Consider the following 23,999-nt stretch of genomic DNA (forward strand, 5'->3'; position numbering starts at 1 on the left):
ACTTCAGTGAAACATCTTTTTCATCAGAAGATATTTTCTTTTTCCTGACGTCTATAGGCAGGACTATAGACATATATTGGAATGGACCTATGGAGATCATCTTGTCTAACATCCTGCCCAAAGCTTGCCCAGCCAGACCAGGCTGCTAAGTGCCATGTCTAGTTGTGTTTTGAATATCGCTAAGGAAGGAAATTCTCTCCGGGGAGCCTAGTCCAGAGTCTGAACATTTTCACAGTGTTTTCCTTCTCTTTGCCCTTCCAGCACACTTCGGGAAATAAAGAAAATAATTAGTTTATAAATTTGTTGTAGTCTGAAATTTTATGCCTCTTTAGAAAAATATTTTTTACTTCTAGAAAGACTAGAAACTATAAGAACTATAAAACCATGATTTCTTTTTCTTATAGGTACTCATGCAGATGAGCCATGCAGTTTGCTGTCAGCATAATCATGAAAATGAAATCTAATTTCTTTTTCATTAAAAAGTTCACCAAACCATAAACATAAAAGCATCACATTGAAATCTATGCATCTCCTGACAGTTCTGCTTATACACTGGTAGTCTCTTACATTGTTTATTTGTTTTTTTTTTAAATATCATTCTTTTTTAAAACTGTAGATATTTTAATTGATTTCTAATTCTAGAGTGTAACAGAAGAAAGCAATACATACATATCCACTGAAATAAGCCTTCTAACTTTTAAATATTTAGTGCCACTTCTTTCATTTGAAAGATCAAAAGTCTGCCCTGGCATGCCATGTTTCCTGGTAGAACACAAACTTAATGCAAAACTGTTATTAGTGTTCTGCCATAATTTTCCAATTCTTAAGGAAATTTTGTCATTTTTTGTTATAGGCACTGTAGGAGGATTGTAAGGAATTACAGCTCAGAAAGCAAAATAAAATGTATTTTATATGTATTTTCTGTAGGTTTGAAAAAAATTATTAGCCATCATCTACCGGGAATGCCAGAAAGTTGGAGCAAACGGTATTATTATCTGTATTTAAGTTAATCAGTATAAAAAGAAACCAGTGTATTTCCTTAAACAACAAATAATGCAATCACAGCAGTGAGTGAAGCATACCAAATGAGCTAGCCTATGTTTGCCATCAGTGTATGAGTCACAGTGTAAAGGGGAAAAAAAGTTTATAGGATTTTCATAATTTGTATCGGATAAGAGTCAGACATACTTTTTTTGGCTGCATTTAGGCTGGTGTTTTAATTGGCTTTTGACATTACTTCCAACCTATTCTTTGTTGCTAATCACAGTTCTTCTACTAGAGGATACCACACTAAATCTGTCATTGCAGCAGCTTAGGAAATCAGTGTCTAATGCAGTTCTGTGAGAACCATGCTTGTTAGATTAAATGATTTGAAGAGTAGGGCTCTTTCAAGTGCGCTTTAACTAGTTTCATCCTACACCGGAGAAATTATGTTGCCTCCAATCCATTTGGGTTTTAGTGAAGTTGCGAATTCATCTTCTCTTCTTCAGGAGAAGGAGAAGATAAAGGGAGTTCTCCTCATGACTTAAGTGCTACTAAAGTAGTAACAGCTCTCAGCAACTAATCCCTTGTCTGAAGTATGACACCCTGTAGTCATTGTTATGATGTACCTCTCATTTAAAATCTACTTGACAACACTTGACAGCAGCAAAAAGATCTAATGCCAGCCACTACCCTCTAGACTAAAGAATGTTTTTCATTATATTATTCATACAGTTTTGCACTGCCATTTCAAAAGATCTAGGAAAAAGACTGATCCCAAACTGCTTATTCATCAATCACTTTGGTTGTGACATCAACATAGGTTTGATATTGGTTTCTTTTTTAAAAGGAGGACTTTATAAAGCCACTCTCAAGAGAACTTTTCAGTCTTTCCTCTTCATCAGTGTCCTGAGGAAGATGAAATGCATGCCTGTGGTTCATATTGGTATTTCAACCTTAGCTGAGTTGCCAAGCATTTGAGCTGGCAATATTTGTTCCTCATAACTGATGGAGCAATTTAACTCCGCTCTTTGGTTGAAATAATTTTAATACTTTCCAGAATGTAAATAGATGGATTTAATACAGGGTTGTTTTTACAGACAGCACCACTAAGCCCCAGGTTGTATTAAGTGTATACAAGTAACATTACAGATGCAGACTGTTTCTGGTTTATGTAACAACAATGGCATCTACTTTGTAAATATTGTAAAACCACATGTACTGGTGGTATGTATACTGAACACTAACACAGCTACACATATTTCTTCATGATTATTCTAACGGTTTATATGATATGTATTCATGATGACTCATGGCAAATATGTACATCCCCATGTGCACTACTCACATGTTCAAACTTCAAAAGGGTATTGTTGCAAAGTCAAGCAGTTAAAAAATATAAAAAATAGAATTAGGTTTGCTTATGAATTCAGGCTTTGACACTGTGATCTCATGCTAGTTTTTCGTTGGGATCCTTTTTTCCTTTCTCAAGCCAGAGGAGGAGGAATGCTCCCTTACTGAGCATTCATCCTCTAGTTCAGTTTATGACTCCATGCCTGATTTACTGGCATATTTCACAATATCCTTGAACACCAAGTGGGCTCACTCCTGGGCACAAAACTCTTAGAAATCAAAGTGGGTAAGAAAAACAGTTTAAATGAGTTATTATGCTATACTGGTTAATACCAGCCATCACCCTGGCATTCAAAGTAGCAGCCTTTTCTCCAGTAGCTTTTTCTCCAGCATCCTACCCTTCATTTCCTTAGAGGGGGAATTGTTTTTCCTCAGTCACATATGAACCTAAAGAGCTTTCACATGGCTTTGCCATCAAACCCCACCTATAGATAATGCCTAACTGGAAAAGTCAAATGGTCAAGAGAAGAAAAATATTGAAGTAACTGTGAAGAAGATGCCTAAGATTACCTTAGCATAAACATTCATTAAAAGGGTTTGAACTTTAATTATTGTTATGACTGCTTGTTGACAACTCAAAACTTTTTTTTTCTATTGACTCAAAGATACATATTCTGCAGCTGGATACCTGTGCCTGTTGAAATGGATACCTGGAACAGAAACCAAACCTGCTTGACTGAGCAGCAGAAAATAATAGAAAATTTACTATTTCCCCAATCACTAAAATCCAATTATTCTGAAGCTGGGAGTTAGAGAACATCTATACTCGGGTGCAGAGAAGCAGAGACCAGCTCTTCCAGAGTCTGGGCTGGTGTGTCCAAACCATCTTTGGTCCAGAAGCTGTTCAGATACACTGGTGTGTGGTTGTACTGATACATGCTTCCTCTCAGGAAGGAGAGCTGGGTCAACAAAGCCAGTGCTGCACTATTGTGTATAATATTGCTTTCCAATATTGCTTTCCAATGCACAGTGACATTTATTCCCCACAAAGAGCCAAGCAGAACTCATGATAACTATGTGTATCTGTCAACATAGACACTTCCTGTTCAGTCTGCTAACCAGAACACAATTAAAGCTGGCTTACTGTCCAGATACACATACAGGAATTACAACTGGACAAGCTATATGAAAGATGAGAAGGGTATGGTTAGTACAAGAAAAACAGTGTAGAAGGCTTTCTGTGACTGGATTAAGTTATCTGCTCTCACAGCTAATCAAACACTTTTCATAGTACTCTTTCATTTCAACATTTGGCTACTGAATTAATCCCAGTGGGATCCATTGAAACCAAGCAGCTATTGATGAATTTATGAAAGACTGTATTCCCTGTGGCAGAAGCCATTTCAACACTTCTTGCCAAACAAGCCCTGGTTATCACTCAACTAATAAGGCAGAATAGTACAGATTTCCACCTCTCAAGTAGCCTGATGGAGTGCTGGCACAGCATGTGCAACCAAAGAGGAATGGCTATTTCCTTCCCTGCTTCTGTTTTATTCTTAATTTGGATTTCTGTTCAGCTCTTTCATTAACATCTGTCTCAGATTAGATTGAGGAGTACTGCAACAAAATGGATCAACAGAGGAGAAAGTATTCAAAATGCCCATCTGTGTGTGGTTGGTGTTAGGAGAGATGTCACATATTTGTCTATTTTTCATGGTGCTTTTTAACATATACTAAGTTTAAAATCAGCATCTGGCTACCTTGAGGATAAGGCTAGAGGATGCTGCACACTCATCCTTGTCTCAGATTTTTTACAACTTAGCCCTGCCAGTTCCAACATCCAGGTTCTCAGTTGCTATATGTGTGTGAGAAAAATCTCACAACTTGTACTAGTCTTCTTTGGCCACTTACTGGTGAATGCAATCACAGACCAGGAACTGCCATAGAAGAGCTAGGTTTCCAGGGTTAGTCACTGTGATACAGACCAGAAGAAATAATACGAGGTTCAAATCTGGAGAGAATTTAATGTCACTTGGAAGCAATAGAAAACAAGGTCATGCTTAAATAGCATTATGCAAAATGGAGAGGTTCATAGGAAAGTTTAGGCTGCCAGGTATGATTTATAGGTACTGTTTTAAGGTGTAACAGAAAATAAATCCAATGACGGCAACACAGACTGGAGCAGTGCCTGCTTTGTGTTTAGAATGCTTTGTGACCACACCTGTTTACAGTCCCTTTTGGCAGCAAATCAAGTGTTAAAGTATTTTTATTTCAGTCAGAAATGGTTTTCTGGGTCTACACAGTAATGGTCATTTGCAAGTGTAATTGATAATATTTCAGTATATAATTTAAGAAAATCACGTTTAAGCACTTATGTGGCAACTGCAGTTATTCTAGAAAGCAGACACCCACAGCATAACCCAGCTTTTTGGGATGTGATAACATTTCCATTTGGCTTCCCACTATTTGTTACTTTGCTTGCGTGGACATTAAAAAAAACCCAAATGTAGGCAGAAATTTAGTTTGCAATGCCTTTGTTAAAAATGTTGAAGTAAACTCTGAACATAAAGGGGTTTTGAAACATAATTTTAAGAAAATTAATTTCTCCTCTAAATGTTTGTTTAAAAGCCATAGTAAAATTTAAGAAGAAAAAACTATAACTAGTTTGAATCTGCAAAATATATATATATTTTTTTTTTTGCTCCCCAAAACTACCAGAAGGATGACAATGTTATTAACATTTAAAATTCATTCACTTGAATGATCAAAGTATTTGAAGGGAAGGACATATAAAGCATTCTATTTATACATATACTTTTCCTTTCTGGTTTAATTTATAGATAAGAACAGTTCCTTCCATATGTATGAGGGCAATCTTATTGATTAATATGGATACATTACAGGAAGAAAGGGTGTACAGACGATGGAGCCAGGCTCTTTTCAGTGGTGCCTGGTAACAGGCTAAGAGGCAATGATCATAAAGTAAAATGCAGGAGGTTCCCTCTGAACATCAGGAAACACTTTTTTACTGAGAGGGTGACTAAACGCTGGCACAGGTTGCCCGGAGAGGTCATAGATTCTCCATGTCTGGAGATATTCAAAGCTGTCTGGATATGAGCCTGAGTAACTGGCTTTAGGTGGCTCTGATTGAGCAGGGGATTTGGACCAGAAGACTTCCAGAGGTCCTTTTGTACCTCAACAGCTCTGAGACAAAAGTTCAGTAATGAGCAGTCTAGGAAGCTATATTCCTGATTTATATTCCACTGTCATCTATCATATCCATGTCCTATGGATAACATTTCCCTGACACCTCTAAGTCTGCCCCTGATGCTTGAGCTAATGAAGCAAGGGATAATGATAATAGGTTGCTTTTCTAGGTGTGGACCAGCAGTACAGAAACATGACATACAATGGCAGTGGCTCTGGCAGATGTCGTGGTTTAAACCCAGTCAGGTAATTCGTTCGCTCACTTCCCCCCCCCTTTCTTGCCCTCCCCCTGCTCCCGGAGGGACAGAGAGGAGAATCGAAAAGAATGCAACTCCCATGGGTTGAGATAAGAACAGTTTAGTAACTAAGGTATAACACAAATCACTACTGCTACCACCAATAATAATAATGATAAAGGAAATAACAAGGGAAGAGAATACAACACCTCAGCACCAGCCGACCGATAACTCGCCCCCCTCAGCCCGACCAAGCACCGACCTATGCCTCCTCCAACCCTGCCGTCTCCCAGCCCTTCCGGCTAACTCCCAGTTACATCCTGGGCATGACGTGCTGTGGTATGGAATACCTCTTTGGTCAGTTTGGGTCAGGTGTCCTGTCTCTGCTTCCTCCTGGCTTCCCCTCCTCCCTGGCAGAGCATGAGGCTCACAAAGTCCTTGGCCAAACCAAAACATCGCTATCAGCTCTGTTCCCAGGCCGAAAGTCAAAACACAGCACTGCACCAGCTACCAAGGAGGAGAAACATGACTGCTACTGCTGAACCCAGGACACAAAGCAAACAAACAAAAAAAAACCCAACAAAAAAGCAAACCGAAAAAAACCCTCAGTTTCATCAATCTGAAGTAATTATACAGTTATCTAGGGAATGAGAAGGTAAACTTCAGCCAGTGATAACTAATTGACCTTAATTCATTAACCACTGCATTGAATAGTGCATGCACAATCACTGTAGTTGTTTGTCTCCTAGGTGCAGAAATCCAGACAGCCACCAAATCAGTGAAATGCTTAGGAATGTGCCAGTTTCCATCACTCCTGGATGCCTAAGCATGAAAGCACAATCTTGCACTTAGCCCATGAGGATCAGAGCAAGAAAGTAAGCAAAGTAAATGATTGGCAATGATTTCAAAGTGACAACATTTTGGGAAATAATGTGTCTGGATAAGTAGGATATTTTCAAGGAGGAATTCACAGATGCCAATTTTGCTACTGACCTGCTGGGTAGTTTTCAGGAGGTCTTTTCAGTTCTCTGTGATATATTTGCACCATCTGCACATGGGGATTAAAATGTCTCTTCAGAGTGCTTTAAGATTGATGAGAGCTGTAAAGATGATTTTCACAGTACTTACCCACAAAAGAAACATTGCAGGCAAAAAAAAGATGCCTCAAGCTTCCAGTGATGCCATGCTAATCAAGGGTTTATTCCAGGCATAATTTGTTCCATGGTTTCATAAAAAATTAAATGTACCAGACAGCCGAATGTACTGACCCTGTGCAAATAGGTACTTTGCTTGAAAAACTAGGAAAATTGACCATTGCTTGATATTTCTTTAGTAACATAAAGTTACAAAAATATACACAGCCTTCTAGCAATTCATCCCAACAGAACCTGCCAGCTAGGCAGATCAGTGTTTATAGCAGACTTTTCATTTCAAATTTTGGCCAGAACATGCTACTGATATATCTTCAAAAGACAGATGCACAATGCTTAGCAGTTGAATGCATTTAAAAGCATATGGTACATACCATGAGATGTTAAAACTTACTAAGCAGATACTTGGTGGGTATCAACTTATAAGCAACAACATTTCATACTTGGGAAATACCTTAATGTTGTTTAAAAGTGTTCATTTAATAGAATGAAACTTTATTTAGGAGTCATGGAAAAGAATATTTGTTAATACCACAATGATGGCCCCAAAAACAATAAGGTAAACATGGTGCTGTGGTCCAGCCACAGATTTATGCTAAGCACTAAAAGAAACTCTCATCCATTAATGTCAGCCAGTGTGCTCGCACACTAGCTCAGTGGACTGGAGAGGAGCTGCAAAGTTTTCTTGGTTTTGTACAACTGTATCCAGTCTTTCTGGATAACTGCTCTGATTTATAAAGGGTAGCTCTTCCTTATTAATTTAGTGCTAGGTTGTATTATTCTAGGCAGTTTGCTTTTTCAGTTCTCCCACTGTACTAGTGCAGAAGTGACACAATGCACTTAAAATACTAGCAGTAGCTCAGTAACTGAACAGGTTTTACTTTAGGCTAATAAAAGCAAAAAGAAGCATTTAGTGTGTGTCTGGATAAATTAATACATGGTTTTATTATAAAGTAGTCATTCATCATATGAGAAGACTAAACTCAATGACCAAGTGAGCCCCATCCTGGTCAAGGTTACTGTGAGACAAGAATCAAGGCCAAAAATTTTACCAAATACCTAAAACAAGTGCATCTTTTTGAATAGTTCTCAAAATTCTCAAAATGTGTCTCAAAAACAGCATTTTGCATACCCTTGTTCCATCATTAATTCCAAGCAAAATGAACATTTATGGCATTTAAGTCTTGCCAGTTACAGTTCATGCATGAAACGGTGGCCTACTTGTGATTTCAATAGAGGTAGGATTTCACCCCGTATTCTTGACACACTGTAACTCTATCCAAGGTATACCACAGAGTTGTCATGAAAAAATTAAAAAAAAAATAAAAAAGACAAGGAAAAAAAAAGTTTTCTGCATTAAAACTGTGTTTCTGTTTTCTAAATTTTCCCGTTAAGTAGAATATTTCTGTTGGTATTTGCTGAAGTACACATAAAACTGATTAATAGAAAGAGTGGTTATTTTAAAAATCTAGCTCTAATCGGAAGATATCACTTCATATTATTTGGCTGACATTTCAGCAGCAAATAGTGAAGTTTCTGTAATGGAGAAAGAGTGTCAAATGTGTGCTTTGCAGACTTGTCAACAAAAAGGATTTTACTAATCTTATCATGATCAGATTATAATACTACATTTGGGCATAATGTTCTGAAGTGTCCAGTTTCTTTGTCTCTCACATAGGAGATTCAGACTTTCAGAATCCCATACAAAACATAAGAACAGTGAAAACTAGAGGAAGAAATTTTCCAGGAATACAAGGTCGCGTGTAGGACACTTGATGGAGAGATGTAGCTCTTCTCAAGAAGAGGTGATAGATCTAAATACCCTAATGTAGCAGTGTGCAGAGACACTAGCTTGGGCATCAGAATTTGTAAAACTGTGTTAGGTGGCACTGAACAAAAACTAATCTGCCTGGGCAGGCAGGGCACAGCATCACCCCCAACACAGCCTGTTTTGTCCCAGAGCTGCCAAATCACTGCTAGTTTACAGGCTGCAGAACCACAGGTCAAGCCTGGGCACATCTAGTTGAGTCAGGGGTCAGCTACAGCACCTTGCAGTATTGTATCCAAATGGATTTTGACTGTCTCCAAGGATGAAGACTCTGCAACCTCTCTGGGCTACCTGTTCCAGCGCTTGGTCACCTTCACATTGAAAAGCCCACCTTTTTCTACACCTAAATGGAATTTCCTATATTTCAATTAGTTCCCAAGGCCTATTGTCTTGTCACTGGAAATCCCGGAGAAGATCTTAGCTCCATCTTTTTCAGTGCACCCTGCTATCACATTCATAAGACCTACCCTTCTCCAGCCTTCTCTCCTCCAGGCTGAACACACAGCACTCTCCGCCTCTGCTCTTATGACATATCTCTGCACAGCACTGTGCTGTACTCCATAGCATAGCTGTGACCTGAAGGAGATTTTTTGAATATCTTACAAGAATCTTAATTTTGCAGCCACATACTTCCTGATTTCTATGATCCATGTTACAAGAATGTTATAAATCCATTTTCCTAAAATACCATGAGAACATTATGTGAAAAGGAAGTACAAGTTCAGGGCTCCTGTATCTAACAGACCAATACTGGGGGCCGCACTGGAAGTTAGTGATTTCCTGAGAAATGCCTGAAGCTGAGGATAAGGTTTCATCCTGTGCACATCTGTAAACTCCTTAGTCCCATATGTAAGCAAGACTCTTTTTTTTCCTTAACTGATGTCCTGGGAACTCCTTTTCTCTTCACCTTCTTCTTCCATTCTCTGGATTATGGGCTCTTACTTCAAGTGACGTCTGGCTGTGTCTTCTGGATAGAGTTCAGAGACTGGGAAAAGAACCAGCTATGCTGGTTGGTTAAATCTTCATTGTTCTCTCTCTTGGTTTCAAGTCCATGTTACAGAGGCCTTGAAATGCATTATAAGCATATGTACTGTATGTGAATGAATGAGGCTGGATTGGCAGTTATCCAACAATGACTGTACCTAAATGCAATTCTAACCCTAACCACTTCACTGAAAGGCTGTAACAGAACAGCATCCTGTTGGCACCACACCATGACTTAAAAAAAATGTGAATCTGGTTTCAGCTTTTTGGGGATTTACAGTTCCTACCATCCTTGAGTTGCTGGATGTCACAGCTTTTTCTGATAGTACTCATCCTAACCAAAATATTGTGTTTCTGTAGTGCAGCATACTGCAGGTTTTTCTTATCTGCTCTGGACCCCAAACAAGTGGACAGTAGCACTGAATTCCTGCAAAATTTATACAGTCAACAGCTGGGTCCTTGCTGCCTTGTAGGGAGTGTACTCTGATGCAGAACGCTACACTGTAGGGCCAGCCAGATGCAAGGATGTGAGCTTGTGCCTTGAATTTATGTAGAGGACTATGATGTATCTGGTGTAACAGCCCAGGCATAGCAGCCTTGTGGCAGATGTGAGGGATCTGTCATGCTGACCTTGCAAATCTCAGGCTGCCCTTCAGAGGCATGTGTGCCCGCTGGGTGTGTAACACACAGCCCGCCCAGTGAATTTAGAATGGACTAGAATTACCTTTTAAGTTATGATTCATGAAATTAGGCTTCCTTTTGGTCTCTGCACTGATAGCCTGGGTTTCTGCTTCCAGCCTGGCTCAAGTGTGCACAAAGCCTTTCCCCTGCTACCTCAGGCACTGTGCCATCCCTCAGAAATCATGTTTTCTTCTGTCTGCTGTCACCGAGCAAGGTTGAGCTATTCTTTGAAAGATACACAATTCAGCTCTTAACATCAGAGAGCTCTCTGTATGTCAGTAGATTCTAATCCTACTTTGAAAAGTTGATCCTTTTTTCCCTTGGTTACTGATATAATTTTATTTGTACTTATATTTATGCTTACATCGCAGTCATAACTTATACTTACATATTTACCAGTAATACATTTTACTTGCTCAAATAATTATTACGTTACAGAAGTACTATAGTTTGTTTTCCATGCCCATCCTCCAGGCTTACAATCTCTTTCACAAAAGATATCGCTAAGATATTCAAGCATGATTTATACATTTGTTGAGAAGAGATTGGAAGATAACCCCAAATGAATTTCACACAGGCTGCTAAACAAGTGGCACAACTCCCTTTTTGATCAGGACTGAGATAAAGCCGTTGACAGAGGTGTAGAAGCTTCCAAAGGGTGGTGCTATTCCTATGAGTCATTCATGATATAAACACTTGTAAGGTTAATATTCTTGTGTATTTTTATGCATACATACACATATATACATATAGCTGTTTATATGGATACAACCTGTATACATCCTCAACATTAGTATGTTTTAATTGCTCTTGCATTAAATTGTTTGAAAACTGACTCTTTTCCTGACATAATAAGACATAAATACAAGTAGTCAAAGAAGAGATGAATAACACTATAGAAAGAAGTAATGTGGATTTTAAACACACAATCCAGGAATTTTATAATAGGCAGATATGTTTTAAAAAGTCTCTGAAATCTGGGACTGGAAAGGCAGCAATTGGGCCTTGTGGGACTGTCATCACCATGCACAGGCTTCCCTTCCCTCTCTAGCACATGTGGTCCTAATTGTTGCGTTGGCGAGACTGTGAAGCTGGATTCTTCATGAACTGGCTGTAACATTGGCAGACATTTACTCATCCACTGCTAACAGTTTTTAATGGAAAATCTGTATCCATTCATGCTAGAAAAATGCTTATGTTAAAACAGAGGAAAATTAAGGAGAGAAAACCAGATATCAGTAGCTTTTCCAGCTGCCAACAGTAGATATTCTACTACTTCATTAGCATTTATTGTATGAAATTTGAAGACAAAACAGTGCATGTGATCAAAGATAAAAAAATATTTTGCAGAATTGCACATAGTTTTGACCATATTTCTGATTCTGCTATGCTACAACTTGAGGATTATACACCATGTGATTATAAATTCAAAAGTTGTTTATACCTGACTCAAACCTATGAGCAAGATACACTAAAAGTAAATTTATCTTTGCAGAAAGGCAGCTTCCTCATAGGATAACTAAGGCACATATCCTTAGAGACATGTAAGCCCTTCACTCCTGCTTGTTGCGCATAACATGCAGCCGTTTGACCAGTGGAATATTAATTCTCAGTTAGAGGCCCCACTGACTTTGCAGCCAGGAGTTTTCCTTCACTTCACAGCTCCAAACACTCTCCTGGTACTAAACAGCTATTACCTCACCTCTGTTTAGGCAGATATGTCCACAGTCACAAGGAGGTGGGAATTATGAAGAGAAGTCAGGAATCTTCCAGGTCAGTTACTCACTGTGATGTGAGAGATAACATCCAGATCTCTGAAACAAAACATCAACTTGGAGCAGCAGCTCATGTTTTCTGGTTTGCAGAAGTTGAGTCTATAACGAACATAATCGTAAGACTGGTATAAAGCAAGTAAGAACAATTAAGACTGGTTCAGAAAACTCTGTTGGGTGAGGGGAAACACAAGTAGCATGTGTTAACAAGGGAAGATTGGGCTAAAAAGAATTCATGGCTGGAGCTCCTCAAGGATCGGTCTCCAGGAAAATATTATTTCACATTTTCAATATTGAACTTGACATAAGCAGTAAAAAAGGGCTAATGAAATTTGTTGATGACACAACCATGGTCAAATACAGGCTCATATACGTATTACCGAAAAAATCATATTACTTGAAAATTAAAGTAATAAAAATGGGATTAAATTTGACAGTAGAGAGTTAGTGTATACACATATAGACCTGAAGCAGAAGAGTTTTCTCACCTTTCCAGTGGTTCATCCATCAGCAAGAAAAAAAAGAAGAGAAGACCAAGGCCTATGAGCAAGTTGTACACTGGCTCAGCAGCACTGGCGATTTTCTATCTTGGGGAAAAGCTGAGGGATTCTAATTTCCATTCATCAAAGCATTACTGGGAAAAATGAAGAGGTATCAATGCATTTATGAAGTGAAAAAAACGTCACGTTGGAAGATGTGTGAAGGAGGTGCTACTGAACTTTGCAACAGAGAGAAACTTTATTTACAAAGGGACAGTAAAAGAAACTTGCTCTCTAACCTGGAAAAAGCAAAGTTTAGAAAGCTTGTGATTGCTAGTTCTATATACATCAGGTGCACAAATTCCAGTGAAGAAAGAAATTTCAGACAAAGGACAGCACTGGCAAATGAGTGTAAAATGATAAATTAACACTTTTTAATTAACAGATAAAAAAGGCTTTTGGCCATCAAAGCAGTGAGGTTCTGGAACTGTTCCCAGACATATAGTCTCTTAAGTAAAATAGCTTTAAAATGTAGCTTAACTGCTCTATAAAACAAATCAGAAGACAGAGTCACCAGTTATGTCAAGGTGCTCAGTTCAATAATCCAAAGTCTGCAGCCTTGGGAGCAGAGTGTGAACCTGAAACTTGGTTGCCCACATCTTTTCAGCATTCTTTGCCACCAATACTCAGTCACACCGTATTTGTTCCCACCACTATTAATTGTGTAAATGTCAAGCTGTTATCCATTAATGGTCTGTAGTTACTTCATATCTTGCTCTGACATGTGCTCTGGCTTCTTTATAAGATTAGACCACGCAGTCAAACTGGAAAAAATGCGCATGTGTAGTGGGCTTAAGCATTCAACTCCTTTAAATAACCTGATCCAAAGCAACTTGTCAAAGATAACATGGGAAGTCTGTTGTAGAGTAGGAAATCGAGTCTAAAACTAATGGTGATCTTCCTGTGGGAATTCATTAGGGACTTAGGAGAACTAAGTTCGAAAATCTTTGTAAGGGCTCTCTTACATCTTGGATAAGAATTGTTGTCTTAGGTTTGAAAAATCTTTTAACAACATTGTGATAAACAGATTTAGTTCCCATTTTGATGAAGTGATGTTTCCCAACAAAATACACTTTCTTGAAAATTTTCCAAACAGCTTTTACCCCAACATCCTAACCACTGGGGTGTTGGCTGTTTTGGAGAACAAGCATGACTGTGTCTTGTATTTTAAATCAAATATTTCAAAAGATGTCATTTTTATTCTATTATAAAATAAAACCAAATGTTCAAACTTTGCCATTTTTCTTAAAACAGTGTTCTTATTTTCCATCCAGGAACATTCCAGCTGCCATTTGATTCACTAGGACATGTTTCTTATGAGTAGATGAAATGAAGTACACTACAAAATTCTCGGCAAAGCTGGTATCAGTATTTCTAAAGCATCTTTGTGTCTGAGGCTCAACATTAGCTTCTTAGTAAAAATGAATGGTCATTAGGGTAAATAAAAGCAGTATTTGGTACTGACATTTCTTTCTAAAATCTATTATTCCTTTTAGTCACAATTACTTTTCCAAGGATCAAATCTAAACATGAAAAGATGGAACCATAAAAACAGTATTTAGAACTTAGGGATATACTTTCTGATTTCTCTGTCTCTCTTCATTTGTACCAGTGGCTTTTGTCTGCTTATAAACTTATTGTCAATCATCAGGTTTGTTGTTTTTTTTGTGTTTGGGTTTTTTGTTTGGTTTTTTTTTGTTTGTTTGGGTTTTGTTTGTTGTTTTTTTTTTTGCCAAAAGGTGACATGAAAGCATATTTAGTAATAAAATAATCCCACCAATGCTCAAGTAGAATGCTGTCCTCTGTGAATATCAATGTCCTCTGAGTTGCCAACAGGTAAAACTTGGGCAAAGAGTAAGAAGAAAACCATATCCTATTCTATGCATTAACAATTTTTACAGTGAACCCTGAGAAACTAAATGTACACTTTGAGGACTGGTTTCCTGAATCATGAGGATTTAATCCTTCATTTCTAACGACAGATCTAGCCTTCATATGAAATGCTTTCCTAAATATCAAATTTAGTTAAGGGATTTTTTACTTTTAAGATAGTGTCCATATCTGTCAACTCATTCATTAGAAATCACGCAAACACTATACTGTCCTTTTGCTGCCTGCAACAAGCCATTTTGCCTTAATCAAAATCCCATAATTATGGCATGATAGCTCTACAAGGAAGCTGTTAAGTGACTACCCAACAGTGCATATCTGTGATTTTGAAATATTTAGCATGGTTAAATTTCTTTTCAACATAATCTTAATTCCTAATTCTCTGACTGTAATAGTATGCTTTATTTCTACATTTTACCCTCTAATATTTGATATATGCATTCACCCTAACTCTTGTTTTTGAACAGATGGCTATGAAATGGTAGATAAGAGGTCCTATTGTCTCTAGGAGCTCAGGAAGGGATGTTGTGTCAGTGAAATTCTCTGTACAACCATTTTCAGCTTAAGAGACATCTGCCACCTTCTGCCACTGCAGTCATTCCTTTCAGGGAGCCTTGGTGACAGCAGTGAGTCATTAGGTACGTGTCTTCTTTCGCCTGTTTTGGAAGCTTAATACTTCAAGGGAAGCAGCAAGAAAGCAGTGCCTGGGCTTCAAGTCCATGGCTGAACTTGAAAAGTTTGAAAGCCTGTCAGTGTTGTGTCTCGTTACATTTAATATATCAGCTCAGAAAAAGATGAGGCTGCCCAAAGAAATAAACCTCTCTGGCATGTTTCTGGGTCTTGACAGTTGGAAATATATATGCACAAGTAACGTGACTGACAAAATCCCATAAGAAAGGTGACTATTCTAGACCCACTACAGGTGGTATACATTGTGCTGTATCTACTTACAGTAGTATTACAGCATTATGCTGGAAATAAAAGCCCAAAGCAAAGCCCCTTAGCACCTGTAGTCACTGTCTATCTAATGGAAATTATGAAGAAACCTACAAACCACTAACCTACATTGTTCAGTCTTGGTATCACTGCTGTGGAGTCTTCAGTGATAGGCAAAGGCCATGTCTCGTATATTTTATGATGCAGGTAACCTCATTTCCTGCTTCAGCACAGCAACCCCGCAGAGGTACAAAGTATCCTCATGGAAGAATAAAAAGGACTGAAAAAATACCTTCAGTCATAACAGCTCTGATGGAAACTTCCAAAGTAATCTTTCTCTTCTCTTTATCTTTGTTGAAATCATCATGAACATCAAGCCTCATAGCTGACTTTCCAAAATATGGCATAGCCGTGGAATGTAATTGGCTATGCAGTAAAAAATGGGAAAAGGCTGTGGTTAAAAGAGAATTTTAGTAGTCATCATGAGATAGCATCAACTGGAAGCTAATGCTCATGCCTTCCAAGCTCACAACTTGGCCTTGCAAGCAGCTGAATATCTTTGTTAGTGCAATAGGGTGGTGCTGAGTAAATTATACAGTGAACTGGTAGCACTCCCTAGTATTAAGGGTGCAAACATTTCCTGTTATAAGGCCTAGTTGTTTATACTTTTGCCAAACTGACTGTTTAGGTTGAAATTTTCCATACATGGCATTTGCCTTATGGAGAAATCTTTTGGAAAATTTCAGCCAAAATGTTTCTCCCATGAAGCAAGAGAAAAACATGCTATTTTTTGCCGTTAAAAAAATAATCCTGTAACCTTTACTTTGGCGGCTCTTGTGCCCTCCTCATATGTTGGAGCAGGAACTTAACATCTGGCAAAAGGGTGGTTTGTGTGTCACAGATGTGCTTTTTGCTATTCATACGAGAAATCGCTCATAATGAAAATCTTGGAAAAGTCCAATTTGTATGAACTCTCTAGAAGTTCGCTAAAGCTTGACCACAAAAATCCCAAAAGTTTTTGTTCTTACTGAGCATATTCAAAATCCAGCCCTCCTTCCCTGGCCCCTTTCTGAAGCTCTCTGTCTATATGTCACTCCCACAGAACAATAGGCTGTGCTGCTTCTCTTATTTTAATTTTCCGTTCACTACCCTCAGCATGGGACTGTGCTGTCATCCCATTAATACTTTGAGGATTCTAGGCTTTTCTTAACATGGTTATTTCCAGGCTGGGGTGGGACCAGTCATCAGAAGGGAGAGAAAGAAGCTTCTGTCTTCTGCACCTTGCATGATCCACTTGCTGACACTGAGCATGAATCCAAGGAGAAGCAAAGGCACATAGGACAGAAGCTGCACATAAGCCACAGAAATGCAAGTGGAATAAGCGAGAAAGGTGGATGCAGAGCAGAGAATTGTAGAAGATGGGAACTGTTGTGGCTTAAACTCAGCTCGCAACTAAAGGTCGCGAAGCCACTCCCTTATGCCCTCCCTTTTCCGCTCCCCACCCCTCCCTGAGCAGGGTGGGGAGGAGAATCAAAAGAATGTAAAACTGCGGATTGAGGTAAGAACAGTTTCATAACTAAAGTACAATATACTACTACTATGACTACTCCTAATAATAAGGAAAATAACAAGGAGAGAGAACATAAAACTATATTGCTGCCCAACCTGAGCAGTGATTGGTCCCTTCTGGGTATCTCCCTCCAGTTTATATACTGGGCATGATGTGCTGTGGTATGGAATACCCATTTGGCTAGTTTGGGTTGAAGCCTTGGTGAAGCTAGTTTCTGTTTCCTCCCAGCTTCTTGTGCCCCTCCTCATTGGCAGAGCATGAGAGACTGAAAAGTCCTCAATCAGGTATCCCAGTGGAAACCAGGACAGGAGCTCAGACTGGCTGCTTAAAAACTATAGCTTCAAACCAAGGAAAGAAATCTAGATGCAAAACAAAATCCATGTGAAATACAGGGTAAAGACTGGATAGCAACATTGCATTTCTTGTAACTAAAAAATTAGCAGGATAATTTTAAGAATGTTTGCATTAAAAAACAGGAGGCTATAAACAGTAACATTTAGATGAAAATATTATCAAAGGATAAGGGAAAATAATATTTCTGAGGAGAAAACAACTCCTTTATTACCAAATCTCCTTTTCAGCATGAATAAGAGGTCCTACAATGGTCTGCTGCTGAGCTGAAAGTCAAAACACTGCACTGCACCAGCTACCAAGAAGGAGAAAAATGACTGCTACTGCTGAACCCAGGACACTTTGTTTTGTTTTTTTTTTTTTCTTCTTACCCTATATGTGTGCATCTAGCCAGCTATGTATCTGTAGTCCAACTTCAGAGACCAGAGAAAGAAAATCACCACCACAGACTTTGGTGGTGTGATTTTGATAGCCTTAGCCTGACTGACAAACTGCTATCAAAGTGACATCCCAATGGTAGGCAAAGGTGAAAAGGAACCTCCTGGCTATACTATTTGTAAATGTGGCTATTGTAGCCTAAAGGGATTCAAGACAGTTTAAACAATGGCATGATGTATTTTTCTAGCTGGGAATGCAGTTTTTCAAGAGTTTGGGCTATCACAAGGCTATTAATTGTCAAAGGAAAACAGGAAAATCTCATACCCCTGCTCCTTTATGAAATCTGTCTCTGAACACTATCAGAGAGACCAGTGCATAATTATGGGAGCAAGTGAGTGTCAAAAGCTTTACTGAAGTCCAAGTATAAAATTTCCACTGCTCACACCTCATCCACCAAGCCAGTCACCTCAGTATCAGGTTTGTAAATCTGTTCTGACTACTCCAAATAGCCTTCTTGTTCTTTATGGGCTTAGAAATGTTTTCAAGGCAGATTTTTGGATTTTATTGGTTTGTGGTTCCCCAGGTACTCTTTCTTTCCCTACTTGAAAATAAGAGTGACATTTGCTTCCCTGATTGCCATAACCTTTCAAAGATAACCAAGAGTAGCCTCACAGTGGCCTTAGCTAGCTCCCTCAGCACTTCGAGTTTACTATCGGGATTCATAGACGCGTATGTTCAGTTAAAGTGTTTCTTGAGATTTTTCTCCACCAATGATAAGTCTCTGTTGCTCCAAACGCTTCCCTGGTCTCAGAGGTCTGGGATTCCTGAAGGCCTGTCCTACCAGTAAAGACTGAAGCCAAGAGAATACTTTTCCAGACCCTTGTCAGAAGTTCCCCTGCCCCATTCAAATTTACCTGGTCTTCCTTTTGTGGCTGATTTACCCATAGAAGTTCTTCTTGTCCTTCACATCCCTCACTGTATGCAACTCCACATGGACTTTGGCTTTTCTAGCTCTCTCCCTGTTTAAACCGTGTCTCCATATCCCTTTCTGCCCCTGCTTCCACATCTTTTTGTGTTTGAGTTTTAGCAGGAACATCTTACTCAACCATACAGGCCATCTGCTGCCTTTGCTTAGCTTCTGGTACATGAGAACAGAAGTTTCTTGATCTTGAAGAAGGCAATCCTTGAATATCAACCAGCTCTCCAGGACCGCTCTTCTCTCTTAAGACTAATTCCCATAGGATTCTTCCAAGCAGGTACCTGAACAGGTCAAAGTCTGACCTCCTAAATTCAGGTCTGTGACCCTGCTTTTTGTCTTGTGCCCACCATCTTGTTTTCACTGCAGCCAAGGCTACCCCCAGCCTTCACATTCCCAAGCAGTTGCTCCTTGTTTACAAGTATGTCCAGCAGAGCCTGTACTCTTGTTGGTTCCTTGATCACATGTGTCAGAGTGTTGTTATCAATGCACAAAAAGTACCTCCTGGATTTCTTCTGCCCTGCCACATTCATATCACCCCACACTCCAAACACTCCACCACTTCCTCACTTCATTGTTGATCATTCTCTCCACATCACTCTTAGTTTAAAGCTCTCCTCACCAAGGTGGCCAGCCTATTTCACTTAGTCATATGGCGCCCATCTTTTCCAAGAAGTCCTTCATCCTCAGTGGAGGTCCCAGGGTCATAAAAGCTGAATCCTTGTTAAAACCAGCAATGAAACCAGCTGTTTACTTGTGGAATCCATTTAGTCCTCCTTGAATCCTACACCATCATCTCCAGGATTGAGAACACACCACCTGGATCCCCTTAACCTTGACCATCACCTCTGAAGCCTTGCAGTAATGACTGATATGCTTCAGGTTGCTCCTGACAATACTGTTGCTTCCCCTGTGGAAAAGCAGCAAGGGACAGTACACCCAGGGCTGGATAAGCCTCATCAGACTCCCTAGAACATCTCCGATACAAGTTCCCTAGGCAGCAGGTCAGGTGGGCAGACAGGGACCTTTGTCTCCCACTGCTGCCACAGGGCTCAGGAACACCGGCTCAGATACTTCAGGGACACAGGTCCCAGCACCTCCTCTGCTACCTGGACACTGACCCCTTATGGAAAGCTGCATGCTGCAGTTGCACTGATGTGTTGTGTTGCATTACAAATTTCACTAAAACCTTACAAAGGCAACAAAAGATGTAATAGTCATTAACAATTGTATTGTGTACTGAGGTAACTATAAAAATGTGGTTTAAAAATTGCGAGAAAAATTGAGTCAAAGGCTTCCACCTAATATTGCTTCTCATCATTTATGGTGGTTTATGATCTTGGGGTGATGAGTCTTTACTACAGGGCACTGCCTCAACAACACAGTCCAATAAGTCCAATACAGTAAGTATGTGCTACATAACTTCTCATTGAAAGCCGCATCCAAATGCACTAACCAAACTATGTGCTGTACTTTTTAGTTTGAGAACATGTTGTTTTCTTTGTAAGTGTAACACAGCAGGTACTGAAGAAATTTTGGTTGTTTTCAACTGCGTCATTTTCCTTGCCTGAAATGTGGTCTCTTTAGCAACATGATACTATAAAAATGTCTTGTTTTAGAAGGAAACAGTATGTCCACATACTGAATTTAAAGGGCCAAAATACATTTTATTGTCAGATTATATTTATCATAAGTCAGAGAAAACAGAGTGAAAGAAACCTCATGGAGTCACCAAATCCTTCTCCACAAGAAGACTGGCTATATCCAAACCATTCTTGGCAGATGATTGTCTAATGCTGATCTTCAAAACATCCAGCGACAGACAGTATGCAATGTCCTTGGACAGCCTGTTCCAATCTTCACTCTGCTCATTGACAGGGTTTTGTCATTTGGGTCTGAGCTACAGTGCCTACAATCTCTGCCTGGTAAAAACAGAACATTTGTTTTGATTTTTTACCTTTTACATATTTAAAGAGTGTTATCACCCCCTCCAGCCACCCCTTCTCCAGTCTAAACACTCTAAATTCCTTTGGTATATTTTTTTCCATAGACCATACATTCTAGACCTCTTTGTACTTTTTCAAATAGTCTATACATCCCTTGAATAAAGACCCTGAAAACACAACACTGTGCTCCTGCTGTGGTCTTATCATATTGAGCAGGCATACCTTATAGATGAAATTTCTGTTTATGCATCTCAGAACAGTATTTGCCTCTTTCCCCAGCCACATGACATCATTGTTTCATGCAGGCTTTGTGATGTATTATAACCCTCTGGGGTTTTCCGAAAGAATTGTTATCCAACCTGTTGATCAGATTATTTGCACAGACCATTCTATATCCCTGAGTATGTTTACTGATCTACCCCCCATTTTTTAGACTATGTTTCCAGTTTGAGGATTGTACGACTGCCTTGTAGTGTGCTTAAGGGTTATCCCAATTTAGTGTTATCCATAAAAAGAATAATATCAATCTCTATCCAACCCCCTACACTGGCTCTAAGACAAATAGCAATCCTACTTACCATTTCACTTTGGTCTTGCACTGATCTTACTATAGTTTACTAAGACCATATTTCTTAAAATTGCTTATGAGAATGTTATGTGAGAAACTGTCAAAATTCCGACTAAGGTCAAGAGATATTTGGTATCTATTGGCTGCCTTCTGTCCACAAGGCCTCTTACTTCGTCATAAGTAGAAGTGAAGCTATTTTGGAGAGGTTTATTCTCAACAAATCCATGTTGGCTCTTACTTACCTCTATTATCTTCCAAGTGCTTACAAATAGTTTAGCTGATTATTGTTCCAGTACTTTTCCAGGAACTGAGGTTGATTCCTCTGTAAGTCCTCTGTAATTCCTTCTTTTTCCCATTTCTAAAGATAGTCTCTGCATTTGCCATTTTCCAGACTCTCAGAACCTCACTATTCCCTTGTGTGTTCTCAAAGACAATCACTAGTAGCTTGGAAATTATTTCAGGCAGTTTTGTAAGTGTCCTCAGGTGAATTACAGCAGGGCCAGCTGATCTGACAACATCCTAGTTGGATGAATATTTGTCTATTTTTTTTTTTTTCATGTTCTGTCTTCAGCTGCTCCCTTTTTTATTACTGATATTTTAATGAACTTCTGACCACAGTAAAAATTTACATGACAAATCAGTGCCATTTTGGACTGGCGTTTCCTTACTGATGCCATTTGTAAGATTTCTACAGTGTTTATCCCCCTTTCAAATGTTCCAGAACAGGTCAGAAAACAACCCTTTTACAAATAAATAGATAAAGACATAATTCCGTTGTTATTTACACAAGAATAAATCAGAAGTAATGATCTCTGGGTCATTGTTGTTAAGGTGAGGAAAAGCAGATACAGCTGCCAGAGAAAAGAAACTAATTTAAATAACAAATTCTAGAGCTCTGCATGTGTAGATTTAGTGCATTTCATTACTGATCAATGTATTACTACTAGTGTATAGAGTTTGTGCCAATTAGCAGCTTTTCCAGTGAAGAGTATTACGACAAGTCTTCCAAAAGTGTTAAATAAAGGAAAAGATAATGAGCAGGTTTACAATGTGGTCTCATGGACTTCATGAAGAAGTGCTCACTATTTTTATATTAAAAAATGTTATTTAAAAATAAAATTTCCAAAAGACAGTGGAATAATACAGGTTAAGCCAACTTTTTCAGGATCCATAAATCCTTGCATAAATCCTATTGATGGGAAAATCTTTAAATCTTCAGCTTCTAGGAAAAGAAAGAATGTTGATTCTGGCACCAACTGTTAACCATCCACCTATCATTTTTCATGGGTTACCAAAGATGAAGCCAGTTAGGCACATATGTTAAAATTCTTTCTTGTGGAAGTGCATAAAAATCTGTCAGGTTTGTTTAGAGACTGTTAGCTTCACCAAGCTATTATTTAGCTAACAGAGAAGCATGCCTTGATTAGTCTTTTCATCCAGTTATTTCAAGTCACAGGCGCAGCCCTCACATCCCAGCCAGATGAAAAAATGCAGGCATCTTTTGCAAATCTTATCCGATTGTAGTGCTGAAGTCTGGTTTTGGGACTCAATTCAGCTAAAGCTCACCTGTGTGAGAATAGTCCTGGCCATTAGATCATATCAGACATTAATCAGCCTTGGAGACACACTCAGGTTTTTCTGACCTCCCTCATCTGGAAGCAACTACATCAAATGATGGGGTGGCTGGACAACCACGCTGGGCAGTAGCAATGAGGAGTTACAGTCACCATTCTCCTTTTCCATTCACTGTGCAAGACAGCCCTGTTCCTTGCAACCCAGCTGTCTATTCCTGTTGTCTCAGACAGTCACTGGAGGCTGCCTCTGCTCTGCAATCCTGATTATAGCCTAGAGGTACTCCTCGGGGAAGTAGGAGCTCTGAGGCTGAATCCCTTGAGATTCAGAAAGAAATTACGTATGTGACCTAGGACTGGAATGTTGTTTTGCCCTAGTTATCATTCATGTCTTTAGGACAGGTTGCCCAGCTCCAGGGAAGAGTGTGTCCAGCTCCTTTCTTTGCCTAGTGCTTTCAGTATTACCTTTCAGCACTTGATTTACCAGGGAGAAAAATACAGAGCTCCTTTTCAGTTTGAATCTCATGAATGGCCAGCTTTGTGTGTCTTGACCAGAGGGATGATCTCCAGTCACCTGCTGTCCTGGACAGTTCAGACCAGTGCCTTGGATTTGCCAGTAAAAATAGGGCCAGCTAGGATTTTTTGCCAGTAAAAGTATTTGTTTTGTCAGATCATGTTCAGGAACTCTGAACTTCCAGGATTCACATTTCACAAGCAATTTTGCCATATGGAAGTGCTGGGAATTCCTGGGATTACAGCATCTGTCTTCTGGTCCTAAGGCCAGGGCTCTGAAGGCATCCAGGCTCTTTCGTCCAGGAAGAAGAATAAGGTGTGGGAAAGAAAAAGTTATTTCCAGTGAAATACTTTTAAAATTAAGGGGTTTGCTGCTTCATAGAAAAGACCTTTCGAAACAGGAAAAGGGTTTCTCCAGAGAAGGAACTCTTCTTGCAATTATGATCGACAGTAATCTAAGAGAGCAGCTAGGAGATGATGCGTATGGGAGGGCTGTCAGATTGTCTGGCACATTCCACGTTCTGATCGTTAAAGATTTGTAACGTTGGAAACATAAACCATATATGTG

Source organism: Pezoporus wallicus, unplaced genomic scaffold (assembly GCF_028554395.1).
Source record: "Pezoporus wallicus isolate ANWC-B61680 ecotype Strahan unplaced genomic scaffold, APGP_CSIRO_Pwel_v1 contig_4901, whole genome shotgun sequence".
NCBI lineage: Eukaryota > Metazoa > Chordata > Aves > Psittaciformes > Psittacidae > Pezoporus > Pezoporus wallicus.